Below are 22491 nucleotides of genomic sequence, written 5' to 3'. Positions count from 1 at the left end.
AGTGTTGCCAGTATAACTCTATGGCAGAAACAAGCAACCTAGGTATATACAAAATAAGCCAAAAAGAAGCAACACTGGTCGTTTCTGGCCAGTGTTGCCACATCTGTTTATAAGCGATTTTGGGATTACTTTTGTAGATTGAAAAAATATTGGGAATCCTTTGCTCTTGGCATGAAAATGTTTGAGAACCACTGCTCTAAAATAATATTAGACAAAGTTTGAGCCACAAACACATTGCTCTCTCTCTTGTCCTTTTGCATAAATTAAATAGGCCTATTCATGATTCTGCTTATAGAGAAGTAGCCTACGGTATGTTAGTTTGTTTTATGGAAACAGTTGTTTGTGTTGAAAGTGCTAATTGCACAGAATTATTAAAAAGAGAGAAAATGGGCAAGCCATAAAATAATGCACATTGCACTCGTCTTTTCATACGTCATGTGGAAATAAGGTAAATAATAAAGTAACATTAATGTTGTCATTTTAGCAACCGGCCCCTGGCCCCATGCCATTTTCATAATGTGGCCCACATGTTCAGCTATTTGAGTATTCCTGGTTTACTGTGTCAGAAAAGGACACCAAACTCGCAGTTTGCAAGGTGTGAATTCACAACGCTGTGATCGGTATCGGCAATATCGGTATCGGCAGGTACTGCGTCCGGTGATCGGTGATCGGCCCCAAAAAACCTGATCGGAGCATCTCTATAGACTAGTACTGTTGTTGCTACTTTGAATCGGCCTCATTAAGGCTCATTCATAGTCTAGGTTTTCGGTGGTGAGGTGACCACCGAACTACAACATGACGTCACTGAGCCGCGGTGAAGAGAAAACCACCACCACCGCCCCTCAGCCCTTCTCTCTGTTTTTACTCACCACCTCTCAACGTTATTTCAGCTCTGGTGGTCAGCTCACCACCGAAAATCCAGACTATGAATGAGCCTTTAGTGTCGAAGTGTCCTTGAGCAAAGACACTTAACCCCTTAAATTGCTCCTGATGTGCTGGTCGGTGCCTTGCATGGTTTCCGTCGCCATCGGTGTATAAATGTGTGTGTGAATGGGTGAACGTAATGCACAATCTATGTAAAGCACCTTGGATGAAGGTGCTATATAAATGCACCATTTACCATTTCTATATAAAATGCACCATTTCCTTTGTTTTCTGCTACTCCGGGTGTTTGCAGCCTTCCAGAGAGACCGCGGACGGAAATGGCGTCTCCTTTCACTCGCCTGGAAGAGGAGCTCACCTGCCCTGTGTGCTGCGACGTCTTCAAGGTTTCCTGACATTAACCCATTTTAGGCGGGAACGCCTTTTGGTGTTAGCATTATGTTATGCTTTAGCTATTGAAAAATAGCAGATCTACAAGCTCATAGCACGCCACCGAGTGGTGCGCTACGAGCTTGTAGGTCTGCTATTTTTGAAAAATCGAAGAACGACTGACATAGAAACATAGCTTTTTCAGAAAACTGTCCGGATGTAGAAGACATTTTTAGAATCTGATCTCAGGTCAGAATGAAAACTGTCAGGATGTAGAAGACATTTATAGAATCTGATCTCAGGTCAGAATGAAAACTGTCAGGATGTAGAAGACACTTTTTAGAATCTGATCTCGGGTCAGAATGAAAACTGTCAGGATGTATACAAGACATTTATAGAATCTGATCTCAGGTCAGAATAAAAACTGTCAGGATGTAGAAGACATTTTTAGAATCTGATCTCAGGTCAGAATGGGTTAAGTTTAATTTATGTTTTATTTTAATTCTCTTATATGTTTTATGACCTCAATTATTACACTCACACAACCGTACACTTTGAACATTCAGTGGACTTTCTGCGGTCTCGCGTTTTTCTCGGTGTGTTCTAAAGCTTTTTGAGCTGCAGTGAAAACAGGCCTCAGCAGTGACATCTGCTGGCAAATCACCATTGTCATATATGGGATATTCTTTAGACTCTTAACCCATTTTGGACGGGAACACCTGTTGGTGCTTTAAGCATTATGTTATACTTTAGCTATTGCAAAATAGCAGATCTACAAGCGCATAGTGCGGCACCGAGTGGCGCGCCACGAGCTTGTAGATCTGCTATTTTGGAAAAATCATGGAAATGTGGCGCAAATCTTTGAATATATCGTATTCTTTCAGGGTGAACGTTTTTAACGAAACTCTTTGCTGGAACATCATATTTTCAGATGGTGGTCAGCGGGCCAATTTAATATATCTTTGGGGGTCTATGAACGACACAGAAAACTGTCAGGATTTAGAAGACATTTGTAGAATCGTCCTCAGGTCTAAATGGGTTAAACAAGGACTGAGTTGAGCCAGAAAACTCCAGACCACAGAAAATCTTCTGAATGTTAAAAAGTTCACGTTTTCTTTTTTGGGTTCAATTAAGCTCGGAAAACATGAATAAAATAAGAGAAATTACAAAAAAAAAGCTTGTAGGTCTGCTATTTTTTTATAAAATCGAAGAACCACTGACATAGAAACATGGCTTTTTCAGAAAACTGTCAGGATGCAGAAGACATTTTTTAGAATCTGATCTCAGGTCAAAATGGAAAACTGTCAAGATGTAGAAGACATTTTTAGAATCTGATCTCAGGTCAAAATGGCTTAATGTCTCAATCCTTCTCAAGGACCCCGTGGTGCTGACCTGCAGCCACAGCTTCTGCAGAGGTTGTCTGCAGGAGTGGTGGACGGAGAGACCCGTGCAGGAGTGTCCCGTGTGCAAGAAGAAGACCAAGAAGTCCTCCGCTAAACACCCGCCGCCCACCAACCTGGTGCTGAAGAACCTGTGCGAGAAGTACCTGGAGGAGAAACGCCAGAGTGCGGCGGCTGCAGCGGCCGCAGCGGCCTCGGAGGAGCTCGACCTCTGCGCCGCGCACAGGGAGAAGCTCCGCCTCTTCTGCCGAGACGACGAGCGTCTGGCGTGTCTCGTGTGCCGGGACTCCGACAGGCACGCCGGGCACAAGTTCTCGCCCGTGGACGAGGCATCGGGCCGCCTCAGGGAGACGGCGCGGGAGTCGCTGAAGCCGCTGAGGGAGAAGCTGGAGGTCTGCCGGAGGGCGAAGGCGATATGCGACCGGACGGGAGATCACATCCCGCTCCAGGCGCAGAGCGCGGAGACGCGGATCAAGGCGCAGTTCGAGGAGTTCCGGCGGTTCCTGAAGGACGAAGAGTGGGCCAGGATCTCCGCCCTGCGGCGGGAGGAGGCGGCCAAGAGCCGGACGGTGGCGGAGAGGGTGGCGGAGCTGGACGGGGAGGCGGCGTCCCTCTCGGACGCCATCGGCGCCGTGGAGGACCAGCTGAGGGCCGAGGACCACGTCTCCTTCCTGCAGAACTACAGGACCATGATGGAGCGGGTCCAGCTCACCCTGCAGGTATCTAATAATATGGGCCCGTCACTATTTACTACACTAGCCCTTACCCGTTGTGAGACGGGCGCAGTACCCCCCCCCCCCCACTGCTCACTAATAAATTAATTATTAATCATTAACGTGTCAAATGACAGACAGACAGACAGACACACAGACACACAGAAACACACACAGAAACACAGACAGACATTGACTGAATTATAGTATGATTATCTTTAAATACTTTTAACTATTATAACCGTCAATAGTTTCCATGTTGGAAAAATATCCATACGTTTTCAAAAATAGCAGATCTACAACCTTACAACACGACACTTTGTGTTGTAAGCTTGTAGATCTGCTATTTTTCTTTCCAAAACATTTACCAAATGGCAGAAATATTTGATCTACAAGCTTACAACACGTGGCGTGTTGTAAGCTTGTAGATCTGCTATTCTTACAACAAGTGGCGTAAAAATATATTAATTGTTAAAAAAAATATTAAAGCCGGTGTCTGTGATTTCAATTTTTAGATTTAAGTTATTCGTCATATCTGCCTTGTGAAAACCAAGTTGTTAAAAAGCAACTTTATGCTTCCTAAGGATAATGTGAGTGTCAAAGCAAACATTTAAATAGTTTGTATTAGCACGTGCAATCCATACATTGTGGCGCTCCGCGCCTGTAACACTCTCCTACGCGCATGCACATGCACGCACGTCACGCAGACAAATGGACACTCCTACGTCACGTGCCCGGGCGCTACGAGAATGAATGAATGGAACGGGAGCGCGCTTGAGGAAGTGACGTGCGTGCATGTGCATGTGCGTGCGTGCGTGCATGCGTGTAGGAGAATGTTACAGGCGCGGAGCGCCACAACATTCCATAGGGCTGGACCAGACAGACATATGACATCATCAACTTGCGACAGGAGCAGTTCCTATTGAGTGAAATATTCTCTATTTATGAAAGAAATACAATATTTCAAGTGTTTTTAATTTTAGTTATAGAGGGCAAGTATAATGTTTTAACCCATTTTGACCTGAGATCAGATTCTAAAAATGTCTTCTACATCCTGACAGTTTTCTGAAAAAGCTATGTTTCTATGTCAGTCCATTCTTCAAAAATAGCAGACCTACAAGCTCGTAGCGCGCCACTCGGTGGCGCGCTATGAGCTTGTAGATCTGCAATTTTTCAATAGCTAAAGCATAGCATAATGCTAACACCAAAAGGGGTTTCCCGCCCCAAAATGGGTTAAATGCAAGAAGCACAATTCAATTGTTTAATCGGCAATGATCTGTGTGACCAATGAAATCGTCTCATCGACTTTTCGACAGCCCTACGCGGAACCCCAGGTGGTCTCGGGGTCGCTGATCGACGAGGCCCGACACCTGGGCAACCTGGCGTTCAGCGTGTGGGACAAGATGAAGGAGATGGTGTCCTTCAGCCCCGTCACCCTGGACCCCAACACGGACGACCCGGAGTTCGTCCTGTCCGACGACGTCACCGGCGTGAGGCTGGACGTCCTGAATACGGGGCAGCGGCTACCCGACAACCCGGAGCGCTTCGACAGGTCGGACGTGGTCAGGACACTGGAGGAGGAGCAGAGTCTCAGGAGGAGGGCGGAGCTAGAGTCTGCTCAGTGCAATCTGCAGCTGCAGGTGATGACCGATGGACATCAACATTGTCTGTTAATCTTTTAATTTCGGGTTGTGTGACAATTCTTTTTTTGAATTCCTCGCATGCACCTCATAACTTGGTGTTTGTTTGTACTTGTATTGTAAAAGTCTTCCTCCCAGTTCCCCCAGAGAGCCGGGGAAGCCTCCAGGAGCACCCAGGGGGCCCAGTACAAATTAAACAAGGCTGTGTTGAAGTGCAAGACGGGAGGCTTCAGGGTGCTCGCCTACTGCGAGCCGCTCACCTGTCTGCTGGCCTCCCAGAAGTCTCCATCTGGTAAATATATATATATATATATAGGCTTTATAGCTGCCTATATTATTGGATGACAACAAAGTATGTGTTATGTGTAAAGACCTTCCTCTTTAGTAAGGCATTTGCCTAGTCAGACGTTTAAGCTGCCCCGTATGCTTCTTTTAACCTTTTAGCTGCTTAGGTGTCCACAGAATGTTTTAACCGTTTTCATTCTTATTTTTCTTTTAAATATTTCTGCCTGTAGAGGAGTGAATGATGGCAGTTATCAGGGGCAGCAGAGAGGGGAGGGAGGCTATAACCAGGGAGGATGGCAGGGGGTCAAGTTGGCAGGTGGAAGGCTTGGATTTCCGGATGAGTTTAGCTATATCAGTGGCAGAGGGGAGTTCAAAGCAGGAGAGAGGTAGAGAGGGGGGGGGGGGGGGGGGAACAAAAGGAGGTGGACAACTGGACATGTGAGGGGTCAGTTGCTGATGAATAGTGGCTATTTTTGTATTAAAAAATGACATCAGGGAGTTGCAGTGGTCAGTGGAGTAGAAGTGTGGGGGGAGGGAATTCGGGGGGCGGAGTGAGTTATTTACCACTGAAAACAGGGCCCTGGTGTTACCAGCACCAGCAGTGATTTTGTCCGTGAAATATTGAGATTTGGCTGAGGAGAGGGCATCTTTGTAGAGAAGGATGTGGGAGTGGTACATCTGTTTGTGGACAGTGAGACCAGTTTTGCTGGAAAGCCGATCCAGCTGGCGACCTTCTGCTTTCAGCTGACGTAGGTGGGGGGACAACCAGGGGGAAGAGTCTGGAGACCATCATTGTAGGAGGAAACCAGTTGTTCTGAGGTGCATGGGGGGGTGATGGTGGGAAAACGGTCAATACCAGTGGTGAGGTCGGTTTGATTAATGTTTCTGATATTGCGGAAGGACATAGTGCGTGACAGTTTGGATTTGGACAGTGTCAGATTTAAGTGAAATGAAACATGAAATATCTGTACCCTATACAAACTGTTAATACAATAATCAATTAATCAGGTACAACTGTTGAGCAGGTGTCAGAATGAGCTATATATCTAGCTGAATTACATTTTGGTGGGCTACCAAGATGAGACAAAATTACAATATATTGATTTCTTCATAACCGCAGCAATGTTATATTTACGTTCCATCTCTTCTCCCAAAATTGCCGATCTACAGCTTATGGAAAGTGGTTTCCAAAGTGGGTTATGGGGACTCCCAGGGGTCCTTGAGAGAGTTCCAGGGGGTCCCCAGCTAAATGATAGTTTGGAACCAAATGGATCCATAAGGGTCCACACTCTCAGAGTTAATTAACATTGATTTTACAATATAAATTGGGGGTCCCAGAGACAGAAATGCCATCAAATGGGTCCATCCATGGACTAATGCATGTCACACTGGCGGTCCGTGACACTGCTAGATTCGTAAAAGTTTATGGGGTCCCTGGCATATCTCTTCAAATGCGGTCTGCGGGTAATTTGGGGGTCCTTGACATGAAAAGGTTTGGGGACCACTGGCCTGTAGTTAGCTTGCAGATCAGCTATTTTCTGAGAACAGGTTGTATATCACATATATCAATATCTACAAGGGACGTTCAATATTTAGGGACGTTCCAATTCCCCCTACCCCTTGACACTCATTATGTAGGGGCAAGGGGAATGAGGGGTATGGTTAAACAAGGAATTGGGAAAGGGCCAAAGACTGCAAAAAAGATTCTGCAGGATTGCCACATACAGTAATTGTTCTGCTCATTTTGCCTACCTCTTTTCAAACAACTTAATATTTTACCAAATTTTAATTTAATTAAATACCAAACCTGCAACTTTATTTTTCAAAGTATCGTTCCAGCCAGTTTAATTTCCTTTGCCCGGTAAAGCCTCTTTCAGTTCAACAGTGATGTGCACCATTTCAATACAAGACAGGCAAATCCTTTACATCTCCCAAAGTTCCATACTGTACTGTGTCAGTTCTCCATCAGATACAGGGGGGCCCAGCTATGGAACAGCTGTACAGTGATCTCATCAAATTCTACTTCATTAAATCATTTCAAACATAAGCATAACCTATTTAATTGGCCAGATCACTTAATTATATGTTTTTGTATTATCTCTTATTTTGATATACTGCAATTGTGTATCTTGGAAATTCTATATTGTTTACAAACGTGTTCTGGATGTTTTATTGTGTCTGACATTGTGACTTAGATAGAGGCCTCGCAAGCGAGTGCATGTGTTTGATCCGACGGAGCATTGGTCCGATCGACAACCTACCTCAAACCCTCACCCTAACCCTAACCTCCCCCGGGGCAGCACACCTAAACCTAACCCCAACCCTCTCCCGACCCCCAGCGCACCTCGGACCAATGGTCCGTCGGATCATAGTATGCCTCCCCTCGTAAGCTCCTTGGGCTTTTTTATACTGTGCTAAATAAATATAAATTAGATTCAAGCCCATACTTTGTGCTGTGATGGAACGGTCTTGACGTCGACATGAAATGTCAAATTACAATGAAAACGATCTATTTAGTCCGGTTTCTTTTAAATCCTCCCTCCCTCCAGGTCCAGGCTGCGGGGTGAAGAAGATCAGCGTAGTGAACACGGGGGCCATCCAGTACGTTCCCATCCACGCCAAGCAGATCCGAGGCCTGGCCTTACAAAGACAGACCGAGAGCCTGATGCTGTCTGCGTCGCTGGACAACACAGTCAAACTGACCAGGTATATACACACGACACACAGCCTGATGCTGTCTGTGTCGCTGGACAACACAGTCAAACTGACCAGGTATATACACACGACACACAGCCTGATGCTGTCTGCGTCGCTGGACAACACAGTCAAACTGACCAGGTATATACACACGACACACAGCCTGATGCTGTCTGTGTCGCTGGACAACACAGTCAAACTGACTGAGGAGTAAGGAACACAACAACACACAAACACGAGTGCAGATCAGGTGCCGTGCTTTTATTTATTTTTACCTTTTACACTTACATGTTGAGAACCGTTTCCACTCTTTGCTTCCATCTCTTCGTCACTGGTCACTACTTGGTTGCACGCCAGTGAAAATGGCAGATATACATAATAATAATAATAATAATAATAAAGCGTTATTTATATAGCACCTTTTAAGAACAAGTCACAAAGTGCTTAACAGAAATATATAGAGAAAAACATGGATCAACATGCTCCCAACGCGTAGCAAAATGAGACTTGATCTGCGTCCCAGCGGGCAAAAAAGTATAAATGAGTGTAAAACTCGAGGGGATTTTAAATTCTCTTGATCTAAACATCTTCGGTCTTATCTTTTTGTCTGCAGAATGTATAACACAAGGCATGCGTATACAGGACAACGACTGCCTGTGACTTGTAGGATTTGATGGTGTGTGTGTGTGTGTGTGTGTGTGTGTGTGTGTGTGTGTGTGTGTGTGTGTGTGAGGACATAATAACTGACCCTCTCACCTCTGTTAGAGTAACAGTGACCTACCACACCTAAGGGTGCCCGGCGGACCGTGTTGGATATGTTCCAACATCGGCAACATTAACACTGGACTGGACTCAAACTCCAGGGGAAACTGGCTTGCCTTCCCCATGCTGACCACTCTGTTTCCCATTAATTTCTAAGGAGCACTGCTCTCAATGAGGACATTATCACCTCATCACAGTAAAAGCTTTAGGCTACAGATCCTTCTCACCAAACTCAACCTATCCCTCTGGTTTCCCTCCACCCATGACCCGCATTGCTTGCATCACACAGGGCTCGTTACAGAAACCATGTCACACATTCGGGCTTTTCATAGCATGCCATGACAGAATAGTTGATTTCATAACAAAGGACATAAGCCCATCGCACACCGTCTGCGACCGTCTGCGGCGCGGCGCGTTGCTGCGCGGCGCCGCCTGGAAAATAGAACTGTGTTCTATCGGCGCGACGGGCGGCGCGGCGCGACGCGGCGGACGGAGCCGGTGTGCGATAGCTTCATTGAAAATAATGGAGGCGGCTGTGTCCGCCGCGCGGCGAACGCAGCCGGTGTGTGGTGGGCTATACACTGTATCTAAACATGTTGCACTGTGTGTGCGAATGTACAAACATTCCTGTGTCAAACCTTCGATGTTTCAACTCTGTACTGAAAATACTGACATTTTTGCACATCTCTCTGCTATTACACCAGATGTTGTTGTGGTCAATGAAGAGAACAGATCAGTTTTCATTCTTGAAGTGGCTTGCACCTTTGATTCTAGCTTAGAGGAAGCCTTTATGACCAAAGTCATTAAGTACTAGCCTGGCTAATAAGCCAGACTAATATCACACAACAATTCTTTTTGCCAATGGCTGATTCGGTCTGGCTTATTAGCCAGGCTAATTAAGTACCAGCCGCTCCTCCAGACCATCATAGAGCTAGGCTATAGGTGCAAATTACTTGTGTTTATATTCGGCAGCCTTGTGTGTGTGTGTGTGTGTGTGTGTGTGTGTGTGTGTGTGTGTGTGTGTGTGTGAGAGACTATTGTAACGTGATTGTATACATACAGTGCATATTACTGTATACTTTTATATTTATCAACAGCATTTCTTGCTCTGCACTATAGGCTAGACTAGATTGTATAGGATGTATGCATCTGTATTAACCAGCTCAGTGGCCTTGTGGTTTGAGTGTCCACCATGAGACTGTAACTGGGTCGCGGTTCGATCCCCGGCCGGGTCATACCAAAAGCACTCAAGCATCAAGGGTTGGATGAGGATAAATCCCTGCGACTTACTGGCGTCATGTCCAGGGTGTACTTGTACATCATGTCCATGGGGTGTACTTGTACATCAAGTTGCCACAGAAACACGGGATGGGCTCCTCCCCTATATGGGCCTCATGCAAGGCTTACTTACAGTATGCATCTGCATTATACTGTAATTCTTGAAAGTGTATTTATTGTGCTTAAGGTTACTAACATGTACTGCTGTGTTGGCTCTGGCTGCCGCAGCAGACAGGATCAATAAAGGTATCTTTATCTATCTATTGATCAGTCGTGTGTGTGTGTGTGTGTGTGTGTGTGTGTGTGTGTGTGTGTGTGTGTGTGTGTGTGTGTGTGTGTCAGTTTGATGTCCAACATGGTGGTGCATACGTACGACACGGGCATGCCCGTTTTGAGCTGCTGCTGGTCTCTGGACAACAGCAACTACCTTTACGCCGGTCTGCTCAGCGGAGACGTGCTCGTCTATGACATCAGACACTCCAGCACGCACGTGCACCAGCTGCAAGGGCCGCGCTCCAGGTAAGTTAGTTAGTTAGTTAGTTTAATTTATTTAATATTAACACCAGCACGCACCAGCTGCAACCGCCACCGCCAACCCATTCTGGACAGGAACTGTTATTTTGCATAATGTTACGCTTTAGCTGTTGAAACATAGCAGATCTACAAGCTCATAGCGCGGAGCTTGTGCTGTAGATCTGCTATTGTTTTTAAATGTGGCACAAATCTTTGAATATAGATTCTTTCTTTCTTTCTTTTCTTATCGAAACCATTATTTATTCAGCATTTGAGCCACGGACCACCATTTGATTACAGTCATAATGATGACATGTTTAGCTATAATTTAACTCTTGAGAGCGTAAAATATAACCAAAATGTGGTTTTATATTACGGTATCAAGAGTTACAGATGCAATAAGGGTCCATTTGGTTAACAACCCTCCATAATTTAACTGGGGAACACCTGGAACCCCCTCAACCACTGGTTGAGAACCACTGGTTTAGAGCAATTTAGTTTTCTTTTTGACTGCCACAAAAGACTCCAGCTAGTCCCTTTACTGTCGCCTCGGACGCAAGCGTCTTTTATTTTGAAAACCTTCACTTTCACGTCCTAAAACAATCAGGAAGCAAAATCGCCAATAACTAATCTAACAGACTTTTATCAGAAACGAGGTATCGCCGTTTTAGTATTGAGCCCCTAACATCCGCGTTCTGTGCAATCCAGTGGCGTCACTAGGCATCAACAGGCCCTGACGCAGGATGGTCTAGACTCAGTGCCCCCCTCCCCCCCCCCCCCACCCCACCCCACCCCACCCCACCAAGCCGCTATAGAAACAAATTAACTATGTTTAAAACAACGGTTTTGTATCAGACCAAACACTACTCTAAAATGAATAGATTCAAGCTGTGGCAATTGGCATTATATATCAAATTCGGTCTCTTTTCTGTTTAGCCAATTATGAAAAGAAACTATAAGAAAACAGCCAAAACAATGCACTATCAATCAATCTATAAAGCCATGTTGCGCAGCACGGAAAACTAAAAAGCGGCAAGCTAGAAATGCTTAATAAAGTAAACAAAATAATCAAGTACTGTAAAACACTGGCATTTTATTTGAAACTATTCAATTTGTTAGTTCTCAAAGCTGTTTCACCACAATAAATGAGCTGATGGGTATAATTCAGTTGCGCAGCAGCGGCAGCGCGCTGTATGCGCCCATGCACAATTAATTATGCTCAAGTCCATGTCCATATTAGAATTAGACTCCAATCACGCCATTATCTCCATAGTCCATATGTCGTTTGAAGACCACCCACAGGCAGCAGGGCAGGCCACTTGAATTAGCACCTTGGACAGCGCTCTCTAGGTAGAGAGGAGAAAAAAAGAGAGAAAAAATAGGTGAAGTTGAGCTATAAAAATATGGTGACGGCGCACCACGAAAATTAGTCAGCAATTATTTAATTAAATAAAGAGGCTCTGCCTCTGCGCTCTGCTTACCTTATAGGTGAACCTTCCGTGATTTCCTCTCTGCAAAATCATCTATGAGGTCCTTTACATCCAGCTGGCGTGCACGCGTGTTCTCGATGGACAGTGTGGCAAGTCCACTGAGCCGACCCTGTCCCATTGTGCTCCTCAGATAGCTTTTGATGAGCTTTAATTTTGAGAAAGATCGTTCGGCTGATGCCACCGTGACTGGAATTGTTAGGAAAAGCAGCAATACAGTGCAGACTTCGCCAAAACTAGCACTAATGCTGCTGTTCTCCACAATAAGCAGCTTTGTGAGCTCTCGTATGGTCTTCACCTTTGAAATGCTGTCTCTCAGGCACTCACGGAATGATACAAGTTGAACTGGGAATTCACAGGTTAAGTCATGATTGTATTTTTGTACGAGGCTTTGGGCTTGTTGAGCTAGTTCGTCGTTGGTGGCGTTGCAAAGCGTGTCAGGCTGAATGACGTTGAACGTATTCACTGTAGAGCGCAGCCCTTTGAATCTGTGGGTCATCTGTGATATGATGATGTCCAAACAGGCCTTGAACACATTCACTCTATATGAGCTTTCTGGGTCCGCTATACGCTCATCAGACGCAAGCTCATCAAAGTATTTCTTTACCTTCTTTTGCCTAACGTTTTCGAAGGTTTTGCTGGCACCCCATTTCTCAGCAAGCCTCTGAGCTGTCAGCTTGGCATCATCAAAACTCTCTCGAAATGCAGTCAAATCTTTGATGTTGCTGTCTAGCAGCTTAACAGCTGTGGCCAGGTCTGCGTCTTCGGATTGCAGAAGTTTTGAGACAACATTTGTTCGCTCCAAAATCTTGCTTTGGAGAACAACAGTGCAGATGAAGTTGAATTTCTCAATTAAACCTTTCAGTGAACTGGCCTCGTCTCGCTCGTCCCCCACTTTTCCTGTCAGTGACAGTTTAGTCAAAGCTTTGACAATATCACTGTAGCGATATCTCAGCGAGGTCACTGCATCATGACGTGATGACCATCTAGTGGGGCATATTCTTTTCAGTGTGATGTTATTGTTAAGATCATCATCCGTTTGTGTTGTATTTGAGAGCATTGCCCATCTCTTTATACTGTGCCCAAAGAACACATACACACGCTCAACAATGTCATAAAACTTTGATATCTCTTGAATCTTAACTGAATCATTAAGGGCCAGATTTAAGTTGTGAGAAGCACAGTGTACATACACGGCTGTTGGCTCCTTTGCAGCTATCCTTGCTTGGACCCCAGAGTAGATGCCGCTCATGTTAGCCGCACCGTCGTACCCCTGCCCTCTGCACTTTGACAGCTGTAATCCGTGGCTTTCAATAGACGCTGTGATGTCATTGGCTAGCGCTTCTGCATGTGAATCGGTGACTTCACGAAATCCGAGGAATGACTCGTTGATCTTTACATCAGTGGCAGCACCACGGGCGTCTCTCTCAATTGTGACATATCGATATATTTGACTCATTTGATCGATTTTTGCTATGTCTTGGGTGGTGTCCATAATGACAGAAAAAAACGGGGCTGCTTGGATTTCGCCCAGAATGTCATTTTGAACACGTTTTGCAAGGATGTCAATGAGCTCATTTTGTATTGTTGCACTTAGGTACTTCGTTGAGCGGGCGGGGCGATTAATGATATCTTTTAGGACTGGGTCATATCTTGCCATGAGCTCAATGATAGTCAGGAAAGTCCCACTGTTGCCTTGGCCTATTGTCTCGTGGTGTCCTCTGAACGGCAGGTTAGCTGTTGCTAAAGAAAGCGTCACGTTCAACACACGGTCCAGTACCTGTCTCCAAAAGTTGGTCTCCATTCTTATTTCTCTCTCCATGTCCGCGTCGATCGTTGCATTCAAACGCCACCGGTCATAAATCATACAAGCAGCGGTGTGCATATTAGTTGATTCATGTAGCTGAATTTTGTGGGATAGATTCTGCCAATTATTTGTTCGCCTTGTCTTATTCTTTAGTAATGAGCGATCTGCAAAGAGCCAACATGTCTCACAGTAGGCTACATCTAGCTTGGGTGAATAACATAACCACGTCCGTGGTAACTCCAAACCAGACTTTGTTTTGCGGGTGTAATATTTTGTTGAAAAACACCTATTCTTGGGATCCCGTGGGAAGGGGCCAGTAGGCTTACATGGCCCCGTGGACACGATATAACGCTTGACATTTGATGCAACATTATCAGGGAAATATCCAAAGTCAGTGGGGTATTTATTTGTAACCCGCTCCGGCGGCACGTCCTTGTCCAAGTTGCCCTGCCCCTGCTGCTGCTCCTCCTCCTCATCTCCAGCAGCATGCTCTTTCTCTTCCTCCATCGCAGCTTGTTCCTCCTCCATCCCCTCCGCCGGCTCAGTCTCCATGACCATGTCCACTCCAAGTTCTCCACCTCCAGTCACTGCGGCCGTGTTCGGCTCTCCTGCCTCCCCAGCTTCTGCCAGCTGCACCTGGCCTGAGCTACAACAAGCGGCAGCCCCAACCGTTCGTGGTGGTGGTGCCTCTTCTTCTTGTCCCCCCGCGGCCGCATCAACCTTTTTATCGGCTTTCTTTTGAAAGAAACCAATTATTTTTGGAAGTTTTGCTTTTTTTTTTTCTTTCTCTTCTTTTAGTTTTCGCTTCTCACTACCGCATTTCTGTTTCTTGCTCTCCATTGTTTGTTTGTGTCTCTGTCGCCATTTACACCTATAACCTCTGACCTGTCTCTTCCGTCTTCCGGACCTGTAGCGGACCGGGCGGGGCCGGGCCGCCGGGGGCATGCCCCCTCCCATAAAAAAGTGAAGTGATCATACATGGTCAGATTATAAAATATTAAGTTGCGACGTAAAATTAACCTCAGTTAACAATATATTGTTAAGGGGCCCGGCCGCCTCTTTATTTATTTTTATTTTTTAAATTTGCCACTTTTTCTTTTTTTTCTCCCGACCTGGGTGTGCCCTCAGGCGTCATGGGCCCCGACGCAATCGCGTTGTCTGCGTCACGGTAGTGACGCCCCTGGTGCAATCACCTAAACCTGAGATCGCGGCTATTACAGCCACCTAAGCAGCAGCATGATCTTGGTGCATGTAAATCCACCGAGCCGAGGGGAACGCTGCATTATTCTGAATCAATAAAAACAAATCCTTATCACGTCAATCACGTCAACAGCAGAAATCGACATTGGGATTCATCACGTCTAACTGTGGTCTGTGTCTCTCGTGCTGGAGCTAATATCACAAACTGAACAGAACTCTTGTGTATAATTGATTGACGTCATGAAATGGCAGACGTCACATGAAGTCCAATATCCACATTGGAGCCACTGTGTTTCTATGGCCCCATTTACATGCAGAAATTCATTCGGAATGAATGGATTAATTCCAGTCATCAGAATAAAAATGCTCATGTAAACACCTCAATTGGAATAGATTCCGAATACATTTTAATTCGGGTCTGGAGGGGTGGTATTACCATTTGAATCGGTATAGATCTACCATATAAACACTTTATTCCGAAAGCTACTGGGAGTTTGGAATACATGTATTATTTTACACATGTCTGCCCTTAGTAGACTATAGTGCTTTTTGCCCATGTCCAAGCAGGGATGGCCATTTGGAGACATTTTATGCGCGCAGATTGCGCTATTTTAGCCATAAAAATAAATCAGTTTTTTTCCCCCATAATAAAATGCGCTATTTACAAACCCATCAGTGATTGCCAATTGCAGTGTAGCTGCAGTGTAGTTGTTGTGAAGCTATGTAATAAAATGAATATTAGTATTTAAAAAAATCATTCCCAAAAAATATATATTTGTCATGAATTAAAAACAAATTAAATGATTTTCAATGAGTAATTCTTTTTGGAAAATCGAAGAAATTCTTCGCACTGTGACAAATGTAATGCAATAGATGCTAATCTTCTTCACAGCCCTCGGATACAATTAAAGATATTGGATATTGGATTTTGAGTATTCATATTGACCCCAATCCTGTACTAATTATTCTGGGTTTGTCAGACTCCATGCCTATGTTGACGAGAGCACAAAAACAACTCTTCTCATATGGTCTGATTACAGCAAAAAAAACAAATTTTGACTCACTGGAAAAAAGGAGGAGGCTCCTGCATTTAAGCATTGGCTAATCAAAATGACTAGTACACTTCATCTGGAGAGAATACGGTAGAAACAGTTTGATAAGGTTTTGCTGCCCCTTGTCCATTACTTGAGTAGAAACAATTAATAGACAGGATAGCATTGATATGGCTGACTGCACGCCATTTTCTTTTCAGATGTTTTCCATGAGCTTTCTATCATCTTATTCTATAGTATGCAGTGTCACTGAGTGGGAGGGTTGAGGGTTTTCTTTCTCTTTTTTCTTTTCCTTCATTTTTAGTTTATTTGTGAATTTAGGCATTTAGCAGACGCTCTTGATCCAGAGCGACTTACATTATAAGCAAAAACAAAAAGAATGGCATACATCACATATATAAAAGTAGTTATAATGAATCATGTATAAACTAAGAACGTAACAGTGGAGTATCTATGTCAACTATACATACTATACTATATTATATATTATACAATATACATGCAAAATGCATTTCTAGTGCCGTCTACGTAACGAGCTATAAGTCTGTCTAAAATACTATCTAAGTCTACATAAAGTTCTATATAAGGGGCTAGGCTAGGACAAGTGCTACGGGCCATGGTGGAGTCTGAAGAGGTGGGTTTTCAGACTACGGCGGAGGATTGAGTGAGGCTGCAGTTATGACTGTGATGGGAATTGCATTCCATAGTTTTGGAGCCAGAAGGGAGAAGAGTTTGGGACGTGTGGAGCGTTATCCCGGCGTTTTTAGTGAAGGTACCTCCAGCTTCCCTGCGTTGGCTGATCTGAGTGCGCGGGAGGGTTTGTAGGATACGATCATACTTGTGAGATATGGGGGAGTTATACCTTTGGTTGCTTTGAATGCCAGCAAAAGAGTTTTGTATTCTGTGCGGGCAGCGACCGGGAGCCAATGGAGGGAGCGGAGAAGGGGGGAGACGTGTGAGAATTTTGGCTGGTTGAAGACCAAGCGAGCTACGGCATTTTGGATCATTTGGAGGGGCTTAAGTGCACATGCCGGTAGGCCAGTAAGGAGGGAGTTACAATAGTCAAGTTTTGACAAGACTGTTGTCTGGATTAGGAGCTGGGCTGACTCCTGGGTGAGAAAGGGTCTAATTCGTCGTATGTTATAGAGTGTAAACCTACAGGATCGAGTGACAGCTGTGACAGCTGTGTGTTGTTTCTCCTCCCAGGTGCCCAAAGACGTCTCTGTGCTACGTGCCAAGGGCCGCCTCCGGCAGCTTCCCCTGCGGGGGGCTCATCGTGGGCACCCTGGAGGGGGCCTACTTCTGGGAGCAGGTGGACGGGACCACCTACAAGCCCCACAGCCTGCCCCTGGAGACCAGCAGCTGCACCGACATCCAGGTGGACACGGAGAGCCGCCACTGTCTGGTCACGTACCGGCCAGGTGAGAGAGACTGTCTGGTGACCACCAAACCGTGTACAAAGGGTGTCCCTGCTTTAGGCTATAAGGGTTCCTTGAGCTGCGCTCAGACCTGAACAGTTAGAGTGGCGCGATTTCATACAAAGTCAATGCAAAGACGAGAAGTTGTGCGAACGGGCACGGTGGGAACGAAGCAAACAACCGCCTGGTATCTTCGCCCCGTCTGGAAAACTCCAACTGAAGCAACCTTCGCGTCCCCACACGAATCCAAGCATGGGACCCCGGAAATGTTTTTGGCTGTTTGGTTTAATCCATCCAGTTCCAACTGACAAAACTAAACCCTTTCCAAAGACATAGGAACTAGTTTTGCTACTCATAAATGATATGTATTGGTCCATTTGGTTACGCTGCCAAAGTTAAATAACGGTGTCCAGGCATGGCGATATAGTAGAGGCAGCCGGCGGTACCAGCAAGGGGGGGGTGCAGGCCCGGGCCAATCTCGCCTCAGGGCCTGTGGAACACTAACCGCCACTGACTGTGTCTACAGTCAATCGGCACGCAACACTAGCAAAGGGCCTTTTTTTCTTATCACCGCTGACTGACGACCAAAGTCAAGCGATTGAAGCGACTCGAAACAAATTTGAACGCACCTCGTGTTTTGTCCTGAGCATGGCTAATTGTCAGCATGTTGACATCTGTGGCAATCTCTTCACTGTTTGTCAAGGCTTCACACCTCATTATACAAAGGATGTTTCAAATAGCAGTTTATTAGGGCGACTGTGGCTCAAGAGGTAGAGCAGGTCGTCCAATGATCCATGGGTCGGCGGTTTGAATCCCGGCTCCTCCTGTCTACATGTCGAAGTGTCCTTGGGCAAGACACTGAACCCCAAATTGCTCCCGATGTGCTGGTTGGTACCTTGCATGGCTTCCGCCGCAATCGGTGTATGAATGTGTGTGTGAATGGGTGAATGTAATGCACAATCTATGTAAAGCGCTTTGGATAAAGGTGCTATATAAATGCACCATTTTACCATTTTACCATTTTATTATAAAGAAGGGAAATCTTGTTGAAATATGTTGTCCCAGGGACAAAGGGAGAAGCAAATATTTGAGTTAAAAATGTTCGCTGGGATATATATTCAAAGATCTGCACACACGATTTAAGAAAATATATAGCAGATCTACAAGATAAAAGCTTGTACCACGGCACTCTGTGCCGCGCTATGAGGTTGTAGATCTGCTGTTTTTCAACAGCTAAAGTTTAAAATAACGGTTCAAATTGTTAAACACAGGGCCTTTCTGTGTGGAGTGTGCATGTTCTCCCCGTGTCTCCTAGGGTAGGTAGTAGGTACCCTCACAAAAAAACATGCAGTAATCCATTACATGGCGCATTCCTCCTCAATCCTCCTTCATTTTTGTCTCTTTCCAACTCTCTCTTTCTCTCTCCTGCACCCCAGGGCGCTCCAACCCGGTGCTGCGCAGCGTACTGATGGAGCTGAGCAGGACGCCCCAGCGGGACGCGGTGGCCCAGGAGCCCGGCTGCTGCTCCTGGAAGCCGCTCCGGACCTTCAGCGCCGGATCCTCCTGCAGGCTGCTCACCAAGAACGCTGTGTTCGGCAGCCCCTCCGGACAGGGCGCCACGCTGGTGTGTGTCGGAGACGAGGCCAGCAACTCCACCATGGTGAGAAGAACACTCCCCTTAACACGCCCTTTAACACAATCAGTCCCGGGATTCCTTCAAAATAGGAGCTCTGGTGTGCTGGGAAGACATGGCCACTTTTACTCTGACCACCCCCCCACCGGAGAAATATTTTGCTTGCTTACCTTGCTCTCGTTTCCATTATATAAATAATCCAAAGCGTTCATATTTCGAACGAGAGGCGGAAGAGTCAGAAATGAATCGCTTAGTATTATCGATCAGATCAAAACCACGGAGAGCGCCCTAGATTAGGAGAGACGAGGCATTCTTTCTGCCGCGGTAAATAGGAAGTGAACGGGACCGTGCATGAACAAAGAGCGAATCATTTGGTGGCCTTAAAAAAAAAAAAAAAATCTGAATATTCTTCTCGTTTGGTATCATTGAAGATGCGCTAAGACGTGTACACACATCATTGCAACCCGTCGATTGGGTTAGACTAAATGTGTTAAAAGCAGGTGCTCCAAAGAAACATTGATCAAAAGCAAAAAGAGGGCGTTGCACACTGTAGCTCCCTGTCTGTGACTTATTGTGGCATCCACCTCATAAAAGTGACATTTTGAGCACATTGCTCTTCCTCTGACGTGAGGCTTAAGTCTGAAGGAGAAACGTCCCTTCTATGAGGTGGAGGCCACAATAAAGTCATAGACGGGGAGCAAACAAGTATTTTGCTTTTGATCAATATATGGAGCAATTTAAAGGACAAGGGGTTGAATTGAAAGCTCGTGAACAGGCAGGACTTCTGATGGGCTCCATCCATGAAGAGGCCTGGTCCATGGTCGCACTCTGCAGTCAATTGGGGGTTAATATTAGAGGTCCACGGAACTGCGAAGTGGAGGACGAAAAGAGACTCCGGGTAGGGATTCCCCGGATGTTGGGTTAGTGGCAGGCCTTACTGGAGCCTATACAGTGTGTATTACACTCCGGCACTCCGGCACTGCTGGGAGACAAACCCACACAAACAATGTACGACTATGGTATTTAGCAGATACAAAACACAGGTGCAGGTTTTGGCAGGAGGTTCCCCTTACTCAGTTCTCACCCTTATGACTTTGTCGGGTGAGCGAGTACTGAAGACAAGTCTAGCTATAGGCTTTGTCGTAGAGAAAGGTTTTTAACCTAGTATTGAATGTGCAGAGCGTGTCAGCCCCACGGACTGAAGCTGGGAGAATTAAGGATCCACAGCTGAGGTGCCTGGGACCTAAACCCCCTTGCCTCCTGTTGTAACTTTTGATATTTTTGGGACAGTAAGCATTTTTACATACTGTAAACGCACTGGTATTCTATTTGGTTTTTAGGGATCGATGAGTTATTTGAGATATTGTGGTGCCTGACCATTGAGAGCTTTGTAGGTGAGGAGAAGAATGTTGAACTCTATTCTGTATTTAACCGGTAGCCAGTGTAGAGAGGCAGCCGCAGCATTTTAAACTAGCTCTAGGCTTTTCAGAGACTTACTTGGGCAGCCTGATAATAGCGATAATAGTACGGAGAGGAGGTTATTATCTGCTGCAGTCAGGAGGTCATTTGCGACTCTCAGCAATGCCGTCTCAATGCTATGGTTTGCTCTGAAACCTGACTGAAAGCCTTCGAATAAATTGTTGTTATGTAGAAAGTCACATAACTGTTTGGCGACTGCTTTCTTGAGGATTTTGGAGAGAAATGGAAGGTTTGATATGGGTCTATAGTTAGCTAGAATGCCTGAATCAAGAGTAGGCTTTTTGAGGACAGGTTTGATTACAGCTACCTTGGCTTAAAGGATTGTGGCACGTAGCCTGTCACCAGCTAAATATTGATCATATTGAGCAGGGATGTACCAAGTTATCATTGAAGTGAAATCAGAGAGCTCGATTGGGGAGAAACTGTCCATATATTTGGGTGTGCGGCCATCTCTCTCATGAAATCGTTACTATTGAGAGTTGTAGGGATACGTGAAGTGTCAAAAAGGAACTTGGGGTTACTTTTGTTGTCCTCTATTAGGGGTGAATAATAGGTGGCTCTGGCATTGTCGAGGGCCTTTTTGTATATTTTGAGGCTAGACTAGTATACATGATTCTTTCTGTTTGGTTGAGCGCCATTTTCTTTGAAGTTTGCGACGTTCGCTTGAGATTTCTAGTTTCCGAGTTGTACCATGGGGCTAGCCTTTGTTGCTTTATTACCTTCCTTTTCTGGGGAGAGACAGAGTCAAGTGTCATTTAAAATGAGCATTTGACTATCAACAAGAAGGACTATAGGTGTGGGGGTCTTCTATTGTGTTGAAATATACCGAGTTGATGGCTAATATTTAGAGCACCAATTAAGATGATTTTATTAGACTCAAGGACTTGATAAAAAGTCAGAGAACTCAGATATAAATAGTGTGTAGGTGCCGGGAGGGCGGTACACTGTGATGAACATTAGGGGCTGTATTGATTTCCAGCTTGGGTGTGAAAGGTTGAGAATCAAGCTTCCAAATGATTTGTAGGTGGCTTTGGTTCTAGGACTAATTGTTAGCCTTGAATTGAAGATGGCAGCAACTCCACCTCCAATTTTACCATTGTCTCTGGGGATATGGGCATTGGTGTGACTTGGTGGGGTGGCTGTATTTAAACTGACATATTCTTGCTCACCCAGCCACGTTTCAGTCAGACAAAATAAGCAAAATGACGTAACAGGCACAATTGGGAACAATTGTTTAGGAAACTGCTGGTGTTGTGGTCTCCTTTCAAACCTGTTTCACAAATCACATAGTATGTTTTGGCCATAGCCTACACATTATTTCAGGCGTGTGAGATATTTTGATGTTTTGCTTCAATCCCTGTACTCTCTTCTAGGTGTGGGATGCAGGGAGTGGTGCTCTCCTTCAGAAGATACCCGCTGGCCAGCCGGTGTTGGACATCAGCCCCTTTGTCGTCAACGGAGACCACTACCTCGCCTCTCTCACAGAGAAGACGGTCAAAATATATAAATGGGAGTGAACACTAGTGGAACGTCATCAATCTGAGCGGCCAAGACGGAGATCTCCGCCCTATCAAATCCCGCTCATCGCCCCGGACGGAGATTAATCAAAAGACGGAACATTAGCAACAGAGCGCACCAGTCTACTGCGTGGGAGCGTCGATTGGTCAACATTCAGAGGGCTAGCTGTATTTTGCGTGTCTTAAGTACCAGGTCTTATTCCCTAACTTGAGTAATCTAAAGACCTGGAGGCGTGGTCAATGCTCTTTGGCCACTCAGAATAGCCAAATGGCATTGACCACGCCTCCAGGTCTTTAGTTTACTCAAGTTAGGGAATAAGACCTTGTACTTAAGACACGCAAAATACAGCCCTGATCAA

At 45.4% G+C, this 22491-nt stretch overlaps 1 pseudogene across 1 annotated transcript; it reads left to right on the top strand.

The window, feature by feature from the left end:
* The first annotated feature begins 1202 nt into the window (after positions 1-1202).
* Positions 1203-22132, top strand: LOC308335365 (annotated as a pseudogene). The gene is made up of 9 exons: positions 1203-1268; positions 2627-3370; positions 4681-5057; positions 5131-5296; positions 7839-8127; positions 10369-10545; positions 17292-17506; positions 18940-19163; positions 21989-22132. The product of its transcript is annotated as an uncharacterized misc_RNA (transcript).
* The last annotated feature ends 359 nt before the right edge of the window (positions 22133-22491 follow it).

The sequence above is a fragment of the Protomyctophum bolini genome (assembly GCF_963924005.1).
Source record: "Protomyctophum bolini genome assembly, chromosome: 20".
NCBI lineage: Eukaryota > Metazoa > Chordata > Actinopteri > Myctophiformes > Myctophidae > Protomyctophum > Protomyctophum bolini.
Note: the sequence above shows the minus strand (reverse complement) of the source record. Positions and strands in the feature narration are given on the sequence as shown.